Source organism: Lontra canadensis, unplaced genomic scaffold (assembly GCF_010015895.1).
Source record: "Lontra canadensis isolate GAN:19392208 unplaced genomic scaffold, GSC_riverotter_1.0 scaffold31, whole genome shotgun sequence".
NCBI lineage: Eukaryota > Metazoa > Chordata > Mammalia > Carnivora > Mustelidae > Lontra > Lontra canadensis.
In genome coordinates this window covers 539,558-560,034 of record NW_022631025.1, presented here as the reverse complement: position 1 = coordinate 560,034, position 20,477 = coordinate 539,558, and the positions used below count along the sequence as shown (strand labels likewise).

Sequence of the window (20,477 nt, the reverse complement as noted above, 5' to 3'; positions counted from 1 at the left end):
AAAGTACCATTCTCACATAGGCACCTCGAATCCAGGAGTACCATTAAGAATGAAAGAGTAACACACCACTGTCAGAGCAGTTCGTTCGAAGAAAGCTAGAATCTTTCACCAATAGAAAATCTACCTAAATACTGCAAGTACCAAAATAATTCAAGATTATTCATATATCATAATATACCCCCATGAGATTATGGATGTATAAAAAAACCAGGAGAATGCTTTACGGTGAAACACTGAAGTTCTTCTCCTAGAGTTGTAAGACAGACAAGCAGAGACAGCTAAAATACCTTTAGACCCAAAGCAACAAGTGTCAGGAGGGAGTGTCTGGTACGATCACACTTCTGGGGAAAACAAGCCCGTGTGTGCCTGTGTTAATACCCTGGGAGATGCATTGTAGAATCTGGGATGACGGGCATCAAACCAGTTGGGGACGATTACTAACTGGAACACAATCAAGTGACGGAAGACAACATAAGCAACTGCTTTTAAGAAATTCAATTACTAGAAGATTAATTCTGAAATTCCCCAAAACTGTCACCCATTATTATTTTATATTTCTAATCAGACATTATTAGTGTTTATGCTTCCCTTTAAAAAGCCCCCGCAATATAACATTTGTATGCAAGGGCTCTGGAAAGTGAACTCTCAAGTTACACGACCACCTTCTCCTTCAGTGAGAGTACCGGAGCCCCCCCGGCAGAGCCCCCATGGGCGCCCCGTTCCTGGCTCCCTGCTGGAAGACTCAGGGTGGGGAAAGCAGGGGCTGTGCTCAGGAAAGAAACTACAGAAGGCAGAAGGTGAGGGGGAGGACGTGCAGGAAGAGAACACAGCTAGCCACACAAAGCAGGGCCACATGCCACGCTACCACAAAAGGCTGCTGTGGCTGCTGGTGCACAGGGCTCCGGCAGACACTCCGGGTGTCACCTTCAAATGAAAACGCACACACAGTGAAAGGTGAGATGCCTGGGGCACCTGGGTGGCTTAAAGCCTCTGCCTTCGGCTCAGGTCATGATCCCAGGGTCCTGGGATCGAGCCCCACATGGGGCTCTCTGCTAGGCGGGGAGCCTGCTTCCCTTCCTCTCTCTCTGCCTCTCTCTCTGCCTACTTGTGATCTCTCTCTCTCTCTCTCTGTCAAATAAATAAACAAAATCTTTAAAAAAAAAAAAAAAAAGAAAGAAAGAAAGAAAGGTGAGATGCCTGACTGCAAAGTCACATTCTGGCTTACGGTGTCACCCTATGTATACCAAAAATCTAGTAAAAGCCCATTTTACACACACAGAAAAGAAATCTGAGTATTAACCCAAAGTTTTTTAGTTCCACCACAACCAGGCCACATAGCACGCACCTGACAAACCACCATAACAACTGTCTGCTGTCACGGAACCCCTTTCCAAGGAAAGAGACCTTTGAAAACACTGCATGCCAGACAGCTTTTAAGATCTTAAGATTTCAACATTGTAGAAAACAGACCCTGGAAGGACACCGGCAAGAGCTCAGTGAGTGGGAGAATTACCGTCAGTCAGGATGCGTACACTGAGAGAACTTTTCTGATTAATGATCAGTAATTGAATAAAAATAATGCGACGGGATTCCAGGTCAAGATAGTGGAATGCCAGGACCCTGAGCCGACCTCCTCCCGTGAGCACATCAAATCTACAGCTAAATACAGAACAATTTCCTATAAAACACCAAAAAGCTGGCTGAGGACCTCTTACACAGTGGGTGAATGAGAAAAAACCCACGCAGAAACAGGAGGCTGAGGGACCGTCTCGCCATAAGCGCCCCCCCGCATGGCAACACACAACCAAGAGCGAACTCACAAGCGCAAGACGGTCCCTGAGGAGCAAAGGGCTTGCACTTCACAGTGGGCGGCACCCCACATTTTCAGCCCTGCACCCTGACAGATGAAAGCACAAAATGTCTAGTTTTGAAAGTCATCAGAATTCACACCAGAAAACCCACAGGGTTAGTGACCTGAGAAACAGACCCCATCTGGCTGCCCCCAGGGCCCCCCAACGGCAGCAGAACGCTGCGAAGCACCCAGTGCTCCTGTGGAAGACGCCTACTTCGTGCACTCTGTAACTTCGTGCTGAGGGGTCTGCATCTCACGCAGCGCACGCACAGGGCCCACGGAAATACTCTTCAAAGACTACTACAAGGCTGGCGGCTCATCTGTGCGCCCCCTGGATTCACCGCAGGTCACCGGCGTCTTCCAGAAGTGAGCCTGTGCGCAGGGACGGCACCCTGATTGTTGTGCTGACGGCCCTCAACCACCTGGCTCTGGGGGCAAGGCTTCCACGTCCTGTCCATTATGTGGAACCCAGGGCACACAACGGCAAGTTAAGTGTCACGGGTCCCACTCAACGGACAGTGGAGACGCAGCCGCTGGACAGGCCCAAGATTCCGGTGACAGCACCTACCCACTTACCTTCACAGCTGTGGCCAAGGGGCCACACATCAGGGAGCCCACCACAATCCCCGCTAGAGACAGAGACACCAGCAGGTGCCACCCGTGAGCGCTCCATCTGCCCTGCTCAGGTCGCTGAGGAAGAACCTTGTGCACGTCGGGCAGCCCAGCATTTGTGGCTGCCACCCAGAAAGCCTGGATCTAGTGGCCAGCTGGGCCGTGTCAGCACGTACGAGAGGACAGCGGCAAACGAAGTCACAGTTCCTAACTGGCTGCTGCATCAGGGTTCAGAGTATACAGGAAACGGACAGAAATACCCATTGCCAGTTGCCCCCCAGGGGTGTGTTTGCAGACTTTAAAAGCTACTGCATCACGGTGGGGCTTGCAGTCAGCCTGCGCCCAGATGCTCACTGAGATCTTCCCCTTGGGGCACTGACAGGGCTGCCGCAGCCTCCATGACTGGGAGTCACTAAGCACGAAGCAAGCTGCTCGGACAAAAACCCAGTTTTGAGAAACAGCTAAGAGCTGTGGCAGAGGTGAATGACAAGGCTCACTTCCACTACTGGGAGAGGCGGCTGTTCCACCTAATGCAAAAAAAGCCAACACAGACTCAAAGAAAAGGAAAAACCCCGAGGATACATCCCAAGGAAAAAACCAAGATGATGCCTCATAAAAAGGCCTTAATGAAATGGCTCTCAAAATGAGGGCCCTAAAAATGCTCACCGAAGACGGGAGAAGCATCTGCGAACAGAGCGGCAGTTTCAACAAGGAGCAAATAAAAGGTGGCAGACAGAAGTCACAGCCTTGAAAGGACGGCCACTGTAAAATACCACAGGGTGTTCAAGGTAGACACAACAGAGCAGAAGGAAGGAACAGGGACCTCAGAGACCAGCAGGACTCTCATAAGCAAAGTGGGGGTGCCCGTGGGAGGAGGATAAGAAGGAAAAAAGTTGAAGAGGCTCATCAGACACCACGAAGAAAGCCAGCACCCACATTATAGAGGCCCCAGGAGGAGAAAAGAGAAAAGGGCAGAACACTTCTTGAGAAAATAATGGCTGAAAATGTCCCTAACCTGGGGGATTAAGGACATAAAGTTCCAGGAAGTCCAGAGAGTTCCACACAAGAAAAACCCAAAGAAACCCACATCAAGACATATAACCAAAATGCCAAAAGTGAAAGGTAAGGCGAGACTCTCAAAAGCAGCCAGACAAATAAAACTTGTTATAAACAAGGGGCCTTCCCCAAGACCATGGGCAGATTTTTCAACAGAAACTCCAGGCCAGGACGGAAGGGCACAGAATGGTCAAAGTGCTCAAACAATGAGACCTCCAGCTGAGAATGCCAGGCAAACTGTCCTTCCGAATTGGAGAGTTTCCTCAAATCACCGCTAGACTGGCCTTCCAGAAAAATATTAAAGAAATGGCTTTAAGCTGAAATGAAAGGCTACTAATTACTAACAAGAAAACCTATGAAAGTACGAATCCCCTGGCAAAAATAAACAAAAAGTCCAGAATAACTTAATGCTGTGAAGGTGGTGGCTTAATCACTTATACAGCTAACATGAGGTAACAAGGAACAAGCAGTCAAAGTGACTGTCACCCCAATTTGTTAATGCAGCACGAAAGGATGTAAATAAAATGTATCATCAGAAGCAGCAAACATGGAGGGGGAATGACACACAGAATGCATTCCAGCTTCACCCGACATTGATGAATCTAAGTTCTGTAACGTGAGCGTCACGGTCACCACACGCGCAAACCGATAGCAGACCCACCAAAGATAAAGGGCGAGGGGTCCGCTCCCCACACAGAAAGCCATCAAGCCACAAAGGAAGACAACCAAAACAGCAAGAAAACAATTAGCAAAGTGGCAGTAAATATACACTTATCAATAATTACTCTAAGTGTAAAACAATGAGATGTCCAGTCAAATGACACAGAACAGCAGAATGAATTAGGACTAAATGAAAGCTGCCTAGGAAAGACAAACTCGAGATCAAAGGACACAGGCAAACTCAAAGTGAAGAGGTGGGAAAAGGTCTTCCACACAGATGGAGCCCAAAGACGGGATGGCTACATCAGTACTGGACGCAGTAAGCTTTAGGACAGAGACTGTCATAAAAGGAAAAAAGGGGGCGCCTGGATGGTTTTGTTGGTTAAGTGTCTGTCTTTGACTCTGGTCATGTTCCCAGGGTCCTGGGATCGAGCCCCACGTCAGGCTCCCTGCTCCGCAGCAAGCACGCTTCTCCCTCTCCTTCTGCTGCCCCCCTGATCACTCTCCCTCTCTCTAATAAAATCTTAAAAAAAAAAAAAAAAAAGACAAAGAAGGCTGTTATGTAACGACAGTAGTCAATCCAAGAAGAGAATAGCACATTTACAAATACTGATGCATAAAATCACCTACATAAATAAAGCGGACGTTAACAAAAAGGGGAAAATAGACACCAGTACAACAGTAATGGGGGACTTTAACACCCAACTACACCCCAATGTACAGACAGTGAAGATAAGGAATCAATAACAAAACACTGTTCTAAATGACACATTAGACTGGATGGACTTAACAATCGTTTACAGAATGCTCTATCCTAAAGCAAGAACTTTCTTCTCAAGTGCATGTGAAATACTCTCCAAGATAAATCATAGGTTAGGCCACAAAAAAGGTCATTAAACTGAAGGACACTGAAATCAGACCAAGCATCTTTCTAACCACAATGGTATAAAGTCAGCAATCAATTAAAGAAGAAAACTGGGAAATTCCTAAGTATGTGGAGCTTAAACAATGCACCACTGAACAACCAATGGATCAAAGAACTCAAGAAGAAATAAAAAGTTATCCTGAGACACAGAGAATGGGGTAAGATGGAGCAGGAGGGTCCTGAGCTCACCTCTGGCCACGGACACACCAAGATAACAACTACATCTAAAGCAATCTGCTCTTAGAACATTCTGAAGATCAGCACAACAGATCATTCACGACCGAAGACATTAAAAAAAAAAGGAAAGGAAAAGAAGCCACATCCAAAAGGGTAGGAAGGACGTACAGGGAGTCAGGACCCAAACCTCCAGCACGACGACCACGAGCAGGAGGGATGTCACGGGCACGGAGAGCACCACTAAGGAGCAAGGGGATCGAGCCCTACACGGGGCACCCCCAGCCCCGTGCATCTGTAGCGAGAAGAATCTAGCTCTAAAATCAGCAGGGCTTTACTCCAGGAAAGCCTGAGGACTACAGAAAACCAATGCTGTTCTCAAAGGGCCACTGTGCTTTACCATTTGGTCTCAGACCCAGGCCAGAAGCAGCAGTCTGAAAACAGCCTGAGCTATATAAGAAGGAGGTTTACTGAGTAATTTTAGGGCATGTGCCACGGGGGCAGGAACGTGTAAGTGCTCTGTCAGGAACAGAAGACTTGGTGGTGCCATGTTCCCATGCCCTCTTTCGGTCTACCTCACTAGATGCTTGTGGGAGCCACTTCTGAGATCCTCGATCTACTTTCTTAGCACCCATTGCCCCCCCACCCCGGGCATTCCCCTGAGAACACACCTGCGCCAGGCAGGCACCCACCAAAGCAGCTGCACCTCACCAGCACACACAGCGGGCAACTGTGATCAGGACCACCATTCACCCAGAGTGATCAGCACTCTGCCATGAGGATGGGAAGGGGTCATCTAGCTGCCTGAGCCTGGTTAGGACCCGTACACCAAAGCAACTCCTGCCCTGGGAAGTGAGCCCCCTCACCAGTGTGCACACAGCAGTTGTTACTGCCGTGCCAGTGACAACTCTGCCAAGAGCTAGCCCCACCCAGCAGCAAGCCCTCTGTAGCTACAGTCAGGCAAGCCGACTAGGGGGACCTACCCTTCTCACCAGTGTGCCCACAGTGGACAAGGCCAGTCACTGCAACAAGCTGGCTGAGAGCCAGCCCTGCCCATCAGCACACCCACAGCAGACACAACCCAGGGTTCTCAGCCAGCCCCTCCAGGGGCCAGCCCCACTCACCAGCATGCCAGCAGCAGCCACTGCCCAGTCGCAAGATGGCCCATGTACCTAGTCAGGGGACATCCACAGAGCACCCGGATCTGGTGACCAGGAGGGACTGTGCTACTCAGACCCAAAGAAAGCTTGCTACATGAGGCCATCCCACTGAAGAGCAAGAGATCTAGCCAACCTACCTGATGCACAGAAGAGACCCCCAGATACAGTAAGACAGAGGAATGTGATCCAGATGAAAGAACGAGACAAAACTTCAGAAAGAGAGCTAAGCAAAATGGAAATAATAAATCTACCTGATAAAGAATTCAAAGTAACAGTCTTAAATATGCTCGTGGGGTTTGAGAGAAAAGTTGATGAACTGAGTACTTCAAAAAAGATAAAGAAAATGTAAAGAAGAAACTATCAACGCTAGAGAATCCAATAACTGAAATGAAAACCACACTGGAGGGAGTAAAGAGCAGAGCAGATGATGCAGAACAAACCGGCAATCCGCAAGACAGGGCAGCAGGAAGCAACTAAACTGAATGATAAAAAGAAAAAAAAGAGTTTTAAAAAATGAGGATTGGTTAAGGAACCTACGAGACAGAAATCAAACACATTAAATTCACATTATAAGGTCCCAGAAAGAAAAGGGAGAAAGAAGCGCAACATTTATTTGAAGAAATAGTAGCTAAAAACTTCCCAAATCTGAGGAAAGAAAGATCCATGTCCAGGAAATACAAAGAGCCCCAAACAAGATGAACCCTGGTAGATCCACACTGAGACATATGATTACTAAAATCACACAAAAAAATTAAAGACAGAGAATCTTAAAAGCAACAAGAGAAAAGCAAATAGTTATGTATAAGGGAAAACCCATAAGGCTATAAGATGATTTTTTAGCAGAACCACTGCAAAGTGTTAAGGGAGTGACCTGACATACATTCAAATAGCAGAAAGGAAAAATCCTACAACTCAAATATGCTTTATCTGGCAAAGTTCTTCAGAAGTGAAGAAGAGTTAAAGACCTTCCCACGCAAACAAAACTTAACTGAGTTTATCATCACTAAACTGGCTTTACAAGTAATATTAAAGGGACTTCTTAAGAAGGTGGGGGTGGGGGGGCAGGGAGAGGCCATCCATAACTAGAAATAAGAAAATTATGATAGGAAAAAATTTCAGTGATAAAAGCAAAGCGAACATATAGTAAAGGTAGTAAAACAATCCCTTATATGGATAGTATAAAGGTTAAATGATAAAAATAGTAAAAGTAATTGTATCTACAAAAACTAATTAATTAAGGGATAAAAAAGATTTTAAAAAGTTTAAAATATGACTTTGTACACATAATGTGGTGCTTCTGAAATGTGTTCCAACATAAGTGAACAACTTAATGTAAATTGGTACGTGCACGTAACATGTCACACATGAATCCCAGGGTCACCACAGAAATCAAAGGGGAGATCAAGAAATATCTGAGTAAAAATGAAAATGGAAACATGACAGTTCAAAATCTTTGGGACATAGCAAAAGCAGTTCGAAGAGGGAATGTTTATAGCAACGTAGGCCTACCCATAGAACAAAAAAGAAAACTTCAGATAAGCAATCTAACATTACACCTAAAGGAAACGGGCAAAGAAGAACAAAGTCCACAAGGTTATCAGAAGGAAGGAAAAAATAGAAATCTGAGTGGAAAAAAATTAAGAACTAAAAAGTAAAAAATAACCTTTTAGTTATTGAATGAAACCAATAACTGATTCTTTGAAAAGGTAAACAGAACTGATAAACCATTAATTGGACTAAATCAAGAAAAAAAAAGAAAGGATTCAAATAAATAAAATCAGAAATGAAATAAAAATTAAAACCAATACCACAAAATACAAAGATTTATAAGAGACAACTAGGGAAAACTTATGTCAACAAATCAAGGAACTTAGAAAAAAAAAAATGGGTAAATACATAGAGGCACACAATCTTCCAAGATTGAATCAGAAAGAAATAGAAAATCTGACGAGACCAAGTAATGAAACTGAATCAATTAAAAAAAAAAAAAAGCAACAAACAAAATCCATGGCCAGATGGATTTTCAGATGAATTATACCAAATACGTAAAGACGTATTAGCCATCTTTCAGTGAAACACTGAAAATTTTTCAGAAACAAGACATGGACATCAACTCTTGCTATATAGTACTGGAAGTCCTAACCAGAGCAACTAGGCAAGAAAAATAAAATGCATCCAAATCTAAAAGAAAAAAAAAAAAAAAGAGTGAAACCTGTCACTGTCTGCATATGACATACTGCATACAAAATATCCTAAATAATCCAGCACAGAAATGTTAGAACTTATGTATGAATTCAGCAAGATTGCAGGACATAAAATCAATACACAAAAATCAGTTGCATTTCTACACAATAATAATGAACTATCAAAAAGAGAAATTAGGAAAATAATCCCATTTATAATTATGTTAAAAGAATAAAATACCTAGGAATACATTTAGCTGAAGAGATGAAAGATGAGTGCCCTGTGCCCTTAAAAAGCATATGACTGGTACAAGAGACTGAAGACCGAGCAAACAGAAACGTATTCCTTGCTCAGGGGCTGAAAAGCAGTAATACTGTTAAGCTATTCGTACTACCCAAAGCAATCTGAAGATTTAAGACAATCCCTATCAAAATTCCAATGACATTTTTTTTAAAGATTTTTATTTATTTATTTGACAGAGATCACAAGGAGGCAGAGAGGCAGGCAGAGAGAGGAAGGGAAGCAGGCTCCCCACTGACCAGAGAGCCCGATGCGGGGCTCGATCCCAGGACCCTGAGATTATGACCTGAGCCAAAGGCAGAGGCTTTAACCCACTGAGCCACCCAGGCGCCCCTCCAATGGCATTTTTCACAGAACTAGTACCAAGACTCCTAAAATTTGATGAAACCACTAAAGACCACCAAACAGCCCAACTAATGCTGAGAAAGAAGAACAAAGCTGGAGGTATCATGCTTCTTGATTTCCCTTTTTTTTACAAAGCTTCAGTAATCCTAACAGTATGGTTTGGACATAAAAACAGAAACATGTACTCGTAGAACATAACAGAAAGCCCAGAAATAAACCCATGCATATATGGTCAATTAATGTGACAAAGGAGCTATGAATATACAATAGGGAAAGGGGAGTCTTCAATAAATGGTGTTGGGAAAGCTGTTGAACAGTCCTATGCAAAAGAATGAAACTCTACCAGTTTGTTATACCATCCACAAAATCAAGTCAAAATGGATTAAAGTCTTGAAGATAATACCTGTCAACATGAATCTAAAGGAAAAACATAGGCAATAAGCTCCTTCACACTCGTCTTGATGACATAGGTTTTTGGATTTAACACTAAATGCAACGGCACCAAAAGCAAAACTAAACGTTGGAAGTACATCAAACTAAATCTTCTGCTCAGCAAAGGAAACCATCAATAAAGTGAAAAGGTCACCTACAGAATAGAGAAAAATATTTGAAAATCACATATATGATAAGGGACCAATATCCAAAAAATAGATAAAGAATCCATACAACTCAACACCAAAAATACAAACAGATTTACAAAACGGACAAAGGATCTGAACAGACATTTTGCCAAGGGAGACACAGAGATAGCAAACAGGTCACACAAAGGTGCTCAACATCACGATACCTGAGGGGAATGCAGATGAAAACCAAAATGAGGTATCACCTTACCGTTGTGAGAATGGCTCTTACCAAAGAGACAACAGGTAACTAGCGCTGATGAAGATGCAGTGAACAGTGAACCCTTGTGCACTGCTGGGAAGAATGTAAACCAGTATGGCCTCTAGGGCAAACAGTATGGAAGTTCCCCAAAAAGGTAAAAATAGAAACACCATATGACCTAGCAAGTGCACTCTGGGTAGTTCTCTGAAGGATACGAAAACACCAACTCAAAAAGAAAAACGCATCCCCATGTCCACGGCAGCATTAATTACAACAGCCAAGATACGGCAGCAACCTAAGCGCCCGCGTACAGATGAATGAATAATGCAACTGTGGTGTCTCTTCTACAGTGGAATATTATTTAGTCATAAAAAGCGGAAATCCTGTCATTTGTCCACAACCTGGATGGACTTTGAGGGCATTATGCTAAATAAGTAAAATGTTAGACAAAGACAAATAGTACATGTTCTCACTTATATGCAGAACCTTAAAAAAAGAAAAAAAAAACACCACAAAATCATAAAAAAGAAAACAGATTGGCAGCTGTGAGAGGTGGGGGCTGGGCACGATGGTGAAGACAGTCTCAAGGTGCAAACTTCCAATCACACAATAAACCAACCCTGAGGCTGTAGTGAGCAGCCTGGTGACTACAGTTAGTAACACTTGCTGCGTAATAAAAAGTGGCTAAAAGTAAATCACGAAGCTCCCATCAGAAGAAACAACACTTTCTAACTGCGTGCGGTAATGGATGCTAACTAGATTTGGTGCGGAGATGTTCTACAACGTATACACGTAGAGAATCATCGTATCGTACACCGGAAACTAACTTAACATCACATGTCAACTGTATCCCTATACAAAATTAAATAAATAATAAACAATGCAATTAATGGATGTGTGCACAAGTATTCACTTAAAAAATCAGAGCTCTTCCTCTTCCAGCCGTGATACGGTAGCAAAGACTTGATTTACCATCTGCCTGACACAGCCAAAATTCAGTTTTCATGACAGCGGACACGAGGCAACATGGGACAGTAATGACGGGAAAAACAAGCAAGGTGAGCGCTACTTCTGCACAAACTTATCATCCAGAAAGAGCTGCCAGGACACAGTACAGAGAGGCAGAGGGAGGCCAAACCCAGTGCACCTTCAGTGAGAGATGAGCTGTGACCCCGAGGGACATGGGTATGAGACAGAGGTGAGACTCCAGAAATCTGAAGAGACTCCCTCCTGAGTATTCATCAGAGTCCTGAGCACTACACATGTGAAGAAATTCCTCAAGGCCCAGGAAAGAACCACGTAAAGGGAGCAGAGTCAAGAAATAGAGAATAAACATGAGAAGGAGAGATTTTTAAATATCAATAATCATATTAGTGGTAAACAGTGTGAATCTTCCAAATGCAGGCAGCCATCGTGAGACACGAAGAAAAAGCAAGACCCAACAGTACGCTGTCTCCTAGCCACACGTTTTAAATAAAAAGACCCAAACAGCTTAAGAATAAAACGGCAGGTAAGAACAGATTAGGCTAATACCACCCAAAGTAAACTGGAGTAGCTGCAAAATGCCAGGCACAGCAGAATTCACAGCACAGAGTATTACCAGGGATAAAGAGAGTATTTGGAGACACACAGAGCAAGCCATCATGAGACAGGACCAAACTAAGTGTTTCTACACTTAACGGGGCCTCAAAATACTTGAAGAAAATACTAACAGAACTGAAAAGAAAAACAGAAAATCCACAGTTATAGTTAATTCACATTTACAGAACGTTCTGCCAAACAACAGAACATAAAATTTGATCAGGAAAAATTAACGACCATGGGGCGCCTGGGTGGCTCAGTCGGTTGAGCGTCTGCCTTCAGCTCAGGTCATGATCTCAGGGTCCTGGGATCAAGTCCTGCATCAGGCTCTCTGCTCAGTGAGGAGCCTGCTTCTCCCTCTCACTCTCCTTCTGTGTTCTCTCTTTCTCTCAAATAAATAAATAATACCTTAAAAAAAAGAAAAATTAACAACCTAACAAAATAAAGAGTTATACAGTGTTCGTGGGTCTCTGAATACAGTCGCAAACTCCCGGGAGGATTTTCTGTAGAAATTAACATGTTGATTCATACGGCAATGAAAAGAATATACATTAGACAAAACAACTTTGACAAACACGTAAGAGGGCTAACAATACCTATTTTCAAGATTTTAATGCTACAGTAATCAAGACCATGCAGTTTTGGTATCACGATAGACAAAGATTAATGGAACGGAAAAGAGTCCAGACAGAATCCTACACATACATGGACACTGCATTTTTGACAAAAGTGCAAAGGTAAGTAAGAGAACTGAACATTCTTTTCAACACACAGTGCTGGAACAATCAGATGTCTATATGCAAACATTTATCAGTCCATACAGTACACTATACACAAAAATGGACTCAAATGGATCATAGATCTAAGTGTAAACCAAAACTACAGAAGTTCTAGAACAAAACATAGGAGAAAACCATTTATGACTGTGGTTTAGGGGAAGATTCCATACACACAACACCAACGTCACAATCCATGAAAGAGTAAGTTGATAAACTGAACTTCATCAAAATTAAGATTTTGTTCTTTCAAAGAATTGCTGAGAATAAAAAGTCAACTCACAGATGGAAAGAAAGTCTTTGCAAAGCATATACCGGAAAAAGGACTTGTATCTATAAAAAGAAGAAGAAAACACATCAAGAATTTAAAACTCAGTAATAAAACAATCCAATTAAAAATGGGTAAAAGAGGGGCACCTGGGTTGCTCAGTCAGTTAAGCGTCTGACTCTTGATTTTGGCTCAGATCATGATCTCAGGGTCCTGTGATCAAGCCCCAATCAACACTCAGTGCAGAGTCTGCTTCTCCCTCTCCCTCCCCACGCCTGTTGCTCTCTCTCTCTCTCTCTCAAATAAATAGAAACACTTTTTTAAAATGGGTAAAATATCTGAGAAGATACATCATAAAAGAACCAGAGATGTCAAGGAAGCACATGATAAGATGCGCAACATTATCAGACATGAAGGAACCACAATCACATCTACAAGAAGATTGTGCCAAGCTTGGCAAGGATGCAAAAGAAAAGGGAATTCTCATTCCTTCTGCTGGGAACTCTCACACATGCTGGTCCAGCCAAGTGGGACAACCAGTCTGGCCATTTATTAAAAACATAAATATGTACTTGATCATATGAAGCCATTCCCATCCTAAGCATTTACCCAAGATAACTGAAAATGTATGTCCACACAAAGCCTAGAGTGTACAGCAAATGTGTACAATATATACAAATATTTACAGCAGCTTCACTCGTAAGACCCCCAGAACTGGCGCTAAGCCAAGTATCTATCCAAAAGTGATCAAGCTGTGGTATACCTATACAATGCAGTCATTCAGCCATAAAAAGGAATTAAGTATTGAAATTCACGATAAAATAGATGAGTATCAAAATAATTATGCTGAATAAAAAGGCCAGGCAAAGATTACAGAGACTATTACATTTACGTAGAATTCTAGAAAATGAAAACTAATCTATAGTGACAGAGAATGGTTCAGTTGTTGCGTGAAAAAGCTTTTGGGGGTGATATATTTATTCTCTTAGCTGTTAATGGTTTCACGGGTATACAAACGTCAAAACTCACCAAATATTTTTGCTAAAAATACATGCAGTTTATTGCGCATCAATTATAAAGCAGAGCTGTTAAAGGTATCTTAAAAATAAGAAAAATTACAGCAAACCACCACTCAGGAACAAGTCATAACAGAATGAGTGTCAGTCCCGCCAACATGCCACCTACCGTCATGTGGACACACCTTCAAGTTCACTCTCTCTTTCTTCTGTCATCTCTATCCGGTATTCAGTCCATCCACCTGCCGCTTATTTTGGCTCAGGTATTTTTCACCCCTAAAGTAGGATACTCTGTATCTTTTCTTTCTTTTCTGAAACTTGCTGTATTTCCACCTGTTTGTGTGGTGTAAGGCCTAAAATTAAGGCCCAAAAGCACGTGCTTCCTAACATCTAGGAACACCAGACGAACCACAAGTGGCCTGAGCACAAGCTCCCCTCCCCACTCTGGTCCCACGGAAAGTGCCCTAGACAAACAACCCTCCTCACTAAAGAGACCAGGCCGTTCCTACTTATCTCTGGAGAGTGGGTTCCAGTGTCAGACCATGGAATCATTCAAACAAGCCCGTCAGGGCACCTGGCTGGCACAGTGTGGAGCAAGTGACTCTTGCTCTCAGGTTCCTGAGTTCAAAAAAAATTAACAAGAAAAAAACAAAAGCAAAAACAAACAACAAAAAACCCAAGCCTACCACATCCTCCTGTGGGACCCATGGGGCGATCCACCCTCCCATCACTATGAAGCTGGCTTCTCGCAGCCATGCCGGATCCTCTACTCCAGATCACACCCTCTTTGTGGCCCCGTGGGGGTGTCCACAGTGTCCTCCTCCTCCTCTGGAATGGGAACCTATGTGACTGAGAAACTGCTATCGATCACATCTCTCTGGGGTCAGGCGCAAGGTGTCTCGTCACTCCCAGAAACCTAGCAGGGGAAGCCCTCGTGCACTGACAAGGTGACGAGGAGGAACCTGAAAGGTTCACCCTTACTTCTCGGAGCATTTTTACGGTAAGTGCTTTAAAATCTTTCTCAGATGATTCTAACATCTACCGTCCTAGATGGCATCTGTTCAATGTCTTCTCCCATGCAAGTTGAGATTGAGTACTTCTGGCCCGGACGTTTCTGTGTCAGCGTTCAGTCAGTGCTAGATGGACTCAGGCGACACATCGCAGCCAGCCTTCTGTGGACTGTGGCTTCAGCGCCGCCGTGTTTCTGAGGACTCCGGCCAGTTTCGGATGTGGGCAGGGGTCCGTCTCTCGGCTCCAGCCCTCAGCGTCGGATCTTCCGTGTAGAATCAGACACACGCATGCACAGCCCAAGAGTGAGTCAGGAGTTCACAAGCGACGTGAAGGGATCCCCTTCCTACGTTCCCCCTCTTGACCATGTCTTAGTATTTTCCAATGCCCTAGGGCTCCCCCGTTTTGGACCTCCACCCACAACACTGGGCTTGTCTACACCTTGCTCTATCTCGCACTTTCAACAACTACACCTATGTCCGAGGCAAAATGCAGACAGACAGAGAAAATAAAGCAGCAGGAACTTGCCCCCACCCCCTTGAGACAGCAGCTCCTGTGACTGAGAAAGTTCTCTTCCCTCTGAGCTCCTGACGTTTCGGGTTCTGGCTGCCACAGCGCTCCCTACCAAGAGACTCGCCTCCCATTTCCCAAACCTGAACAAGAAAGATTCTCCTGAAGTTCTCTCTGGCTGTGCCTATGGCCCTTTCTGGGATTTTTTTTTTCTTTTTTTTTAGACCAGAGGGATGGATGCCAGGAAGAAACTGAATTCATAGTTTTATTTTCAGCCCACAGCACTCTCCTAAACTTCACATTTGCACAGCCAACCACTTAATACGCCACTTGGATGTTTAACAATGATTTTTGACCAAACAAAATTCTTCACTGTCTCTTCTAAACCTGTTCTTCCCACATCTCCGTTTAAGGGAACCTTTTCTTCTCAGTTCCTCCTGCCAGGATGCGAGCAGCCCCTCCTCAGGCTCCTGCGGTCTGTCAGGAGATTCTCCAAACCGCAGCACACCCGTCTCCACCGCCTCGTCCCAACCCGGCCCGGCCCCTCCACCGAACCGCAGCCGCAGGTCCCAGCGGCACGGGCTCCGGCCTCGCGCTGGCCGCACCGATGCGCGCCCTCCACGCAGACGTCAGACAAATCTTTGAAAGCCTCAGACTGCACGGCCCTCTGCTGAGAAGCTGCCGTGGGCCCTTCTCATTCAGGGTGGACGCCCTGACGGCCTGATGGGGCCCCTCTCGCTTCCCTGACAGAGGCCGCCGCCCGTCTGCTCCCGCCCCGTGCGGTGGCGGCGGCGGGGGACGCCGCAGGCCGAAATGCTCGCCCTGGATCTGTGCGGCTCCTGCCCTCGACCCCCGCCGGTCTTAACTCCAACGCCACCTTGTCGCCCGGGCTTCTCCTGACCCCCGCGTTCCAGTGCAGCCCCTCCCTCCCTCCCCGCCCTCCAGCACTCTGCGCCCCTGCCCCGCTTCACGGCGCGCGGGTGCCAAGCCCCCGGCTCTCTGCGGAGCAGCGCGGCTCGGCCGCGGGCATCGCGCCTTCCCTGGCCACGGCCGCGGGCATCGCGCCTTCCCTGGCCACGGCCGCGGGCATCTCGCCTTCCCTGGCCACGGCGCGGGCCCGGCGTCCGACGGTGCGCGGCTCGACGAGTACTTACTGTGAGAACAAATCCTCCGCGAGCACCGTGCGTAAGCAAAGCGCAGGGCAGTGGGACCCGAGGCGGAGACGGCGCCGAGACGCCACCTCGGAGCCTTGTGAACGGAGCCGGAGAGCGGACAGAAGCCGCGCCGCTCTTTCAAACTCCACTCCCAGTCGTAAACTGCCCGACTCCTGTCCGGGTGCAACGATTTAACAGCGGCAGCCCGGCGCTCGCGCGTCTGCTCCCTCCTACCAGGTCTGACTCGGCAATTCGGAGGGAACACGGCTGAGCCAGACTCACACCATGTTCCCTCCACGGCGCCCCACAAAATGGCCCGTCCACACTGTGGAGTCAACAAGCAACGCTCCAAACACTGTAATGAGAAGGGGGCCCTGAATTACATTTTTAGTACAAAGAAACGGGAGTCTGCAGTGTAACAAGCGTGTTAATAAACGCACCTAACGGGGGCGCCCGGGGGGCTCAGTGGAGCATCTGCCTTCCGCTCAGGTCCTGACCTTGGGGTCCTGGGATCGAGTCCCACAGGGGGCTCTTTGCTCGGCAGGAAGCCTGCGTCTCCCTCTGCCTCTCCGCTGTGCACCACTCTCTCTCTCAAAATAAAATCAATAAAATCCTTAAAACAAACAAACCAACAAACAAATGCACGCACCCAACCCCAGAGCACAAGAGAGCGAGCCTCCGCAGAGGTCAGCCGGGGAGCGGGCAGTAGCCCCGCAGCGCTGCCCACGGCTCCCAACACAGGTAAACGTCCGACCTCACGGAACCTCTTAAGAAAAGCAGTCTTAGTTTTGCTGTAACACTTTTCTTCCTCCGAAACAGTCTGACCTTAATTTTAATCAGACTGGGCACAGAAAGGTCTTTTGCTATTTGTGAAAATCAAATTCACACTCGCAGGATAAAGATGAGTCACTACTAAGGATGTTCACAAGAAGCAGCTCCCATTCTGACGTGAATTCTAAGAGGATTTCAACAAAGGTCACAAACAACACTTTCCAAAATGACTACGGTGTTCAGGACAACAGGCACGCAGGGTCTAAACGTCCACATTAGTTCACAGGCACACCTTAAATAGCATTCCTAGTCACCGTGCCCAGAAGCTGCCTTCCTGCAGGGCCCGGCCTACAGTCAGATGGACAGGGACCGCCCCACCCCCCCATTCCCATGACACCCGAGTTCTCGCGTTTCCTTCCTCTCGCTTTTTATTTGGGGAATGGTCAATGCCAACAAGAGTAATTAAAGATTATTTTCCTAAAAGGTTTCTAAAAACAGAACGTTAAAAGGTTAGTCATAGTTAGTCACCACATGAAGTAAGGGATCAAAATTACTGTCACCCAAAGCGGGACAACCTACCATCAAGAGCCACCGCATAAAATGAGAAACAGAGCACGGCCCACTGAGTATTCTTGGCTCAATGTTTTCACCTACATCTAAATTTGAGGAAATGACTCAGTCATATCCAGAATGTGTAAACCTCAGTAAGATAATTTGCCTGAATGCTTAAAAAAAAAGTGTTATAAAAAACAAAGAGATGGAAGACTGATCTAGATTTTAGAAACAAAACAGAAAAACCCCATAGACCTAACCAAATACAACATGAATTAACTCGATCCTGAATTGAAAAAGCAAAGCCAAAACCCACCACAAACACGGTGAGCCCCGTGGGGAACCTCAAGTTAGTGCTCATCCCGTGCGGGATGGGCAGTTTTGTGGTCCTGTACGGTTTGTTCTTCCCAGGAAAGGCGCGCTGGCACAACCCAGGGCTCACCTGCTCATTCCAAAACGGCTCTGCAGGAACAAACGGGGTGCGAACGAGCCCAGGAGGGGGGCCATGAGGGGAGGTGTGGGGACGGGCAGGGCTTGGTGAGGCAGATAAAGAGGATCCCTTTTCTGCCTTTCAAATGTTCCGCAGTTTGAGTATTCCCAAAATAAAAAGCTGGAGGAAATCTGAGAGAACCATGGGGCAGTGAAAGCAGGGCGCATCCCATCCTGGTGGTGCGTCCGCGCCCGAGCACGGGGCCTGGATGCGCTCGGAGCGGCAGTGAGGGCTCATGACACCAACCCCAAGTCCTCCAGTCGAAGCAGCAAGAAGCAAAGGCCGGGCACGAGGCCGTCTGCCACCGCTTTCTGCACGCACTTACAAGAAATGTCCTCAACTGTCACAAGAACTCTAACCCTCTGGACGCTGCTTTGTTTGGTTCTCGCGAACGCGTTAAAGGGCAGGATCGGTGGAGGAGCTGCTTCTGGAAGGGACCTTCAGTGTGCACTGCTGGAGCGCTCGCCACTGGGAAGCGCGGAGGAGCCACAGCCGCCTTCAGTAAGGAGAAGATGCCGGAGGCCGGAGCAGAGCTGTGAGCCGCACAGAGACCCCCAGTGTAATTCAGGATGCTGTGCGAAGGTCCTTGGGGACAATCTTAATTATTTTCAGATTGGCTAGTGCTTTTAATCATTGGCATTGTGTATTTTGTATTTTATACTATGTGTGTATAATCAAACATATATATTACAAGTAAAAGCAAAAGCACGGGTTAGAGTATATGATACTCAGTTACGTTTAACTTTTCCAGTTACATCTGCTGTAACACTATTTAAAGAAGTTCAATTCAGATCCAGTATGTTCTGCATTCCTTTCCATTAACTACTTCCAACAGTCGTCACTGAACAATCTCTCGTCTCATAGACACTAAAATTTAGAATACTCATCTAAGAATCACACTATCGGTGATGGCCCACTAGTACTCATGTTCACTAGGAACATTACTCTCCCCGAAACAACCATTTTTCATTTAACTTGTTTTGAGAAAATTTATAAAATATATCTTAAAAAGAATCGTATTATCACTTGGGCTCAAGCTCAAGTGAAAAAGAAAGAAAGGAAGGAGGGAAGGGAAGGGAAGGGAAGGGAAGGGAAGGGAAGGGAAGGGAAGGGAAGGGAAAAGAAAGGAAGGAAACCTTTAGAAAGCTAAGTGCTAGGCTTTGTCAACTGTTTCCCCATGAGCTGTCATCACAAAGGGGAAGAAGTCATGCCAACGGGACGGCCAGGGCCACCCAGCGGGGAGCGCAGCCTGTACGCGCCGGGAGGGGCTCAACCCTACCAGGCCTGCAGCGCCACGGTTCCCAGTGTGCACACAGCTCAGACCCTGCACCCTGAGGAACTGACAGTCTTCATATGACGAGGAAAGCAAAGCATCTGCTGTTTCCACAATACTGTCCTCCTGCCCTGTTCTCTACCCCAGGGTGGCCATCACAGCTGGTCCTGTGCAAAGTGGACGACCAGTGGAGCTGTGGACACTGACAAGGGCTCAGGGACGAGGGCCACGCTGCATCTACAACAGGAAGCAAGTTCAGCATCCGCTTTTAGCTAAGAGGTCCACCAACAAGGGAGAAAGAAACTAAGTCTGTCTATTCTAAGAAGCTCTTACAGCGGTTCACTGCCCAAAAGACGACACCTCAGGGATCACAGGAGCCAAGGCAAGTCCGTCAATTTAAAACCAACTTTAAGAAAGGGGGGAAAAAAAGCGGTATTTTCATCTACAAGAAAGGGAAGGGGAGAAAGGATATGATGGAAATATCTGTGGGTCAAAACACCCACCAGAGGATTTCTCTCCACAGAGATTTCAGAAGCCCCCCCTTCAGACAGTACACTAAACAGACCTTAGAGAAACTACATTGTTAAAAAAAGAAAAAAACCTCAAAACTGGGCCTCACTTAGGGTGTGTGAGTAACCGTCACACGAACGTGAATGTGAACGCAAATGCCTGCATCTTTCTTCATCGAAAGGGCACGTGGCTCCCAGAGAACTCGACTCCCTCGACAGAAAGCACGACACAACGGAGATGCACGTGCATGAGGATGAACTTGAAAGTGTCATTAATTAAAGGAGCAACTGAGACACATTCCCTCAGACTCACTTAGGAAAAAAGACAAAGACAGAAGACGATCCTTTGTAAGTAGATGGGAAAATGGTAAAGCATTCTCAATTTTATCACAAATTCACTTAATAAAAATTTTAGAAATAATTATAATCATGAGACTGCACAGTCCAAAAGGAATTAAATTTACAAGTGGGTTCTAATC

General features: G+C 45.8%; 1 protein-coding gene across 3 annotated transcripts in view; it reads right to left on the bottom strand.

Moving 5' to 3' along the window:
- Positions 1–20,477, bottom strand: part of AUH (AU RNA binding methylglutaconyl-CoA hydratase) — a 148,374-nt gene that overhangs the window by 63,611 nt on the left and 64,286 nt on the right. The gene's annotated exons all lie outside the window — the stretch shown is intronic.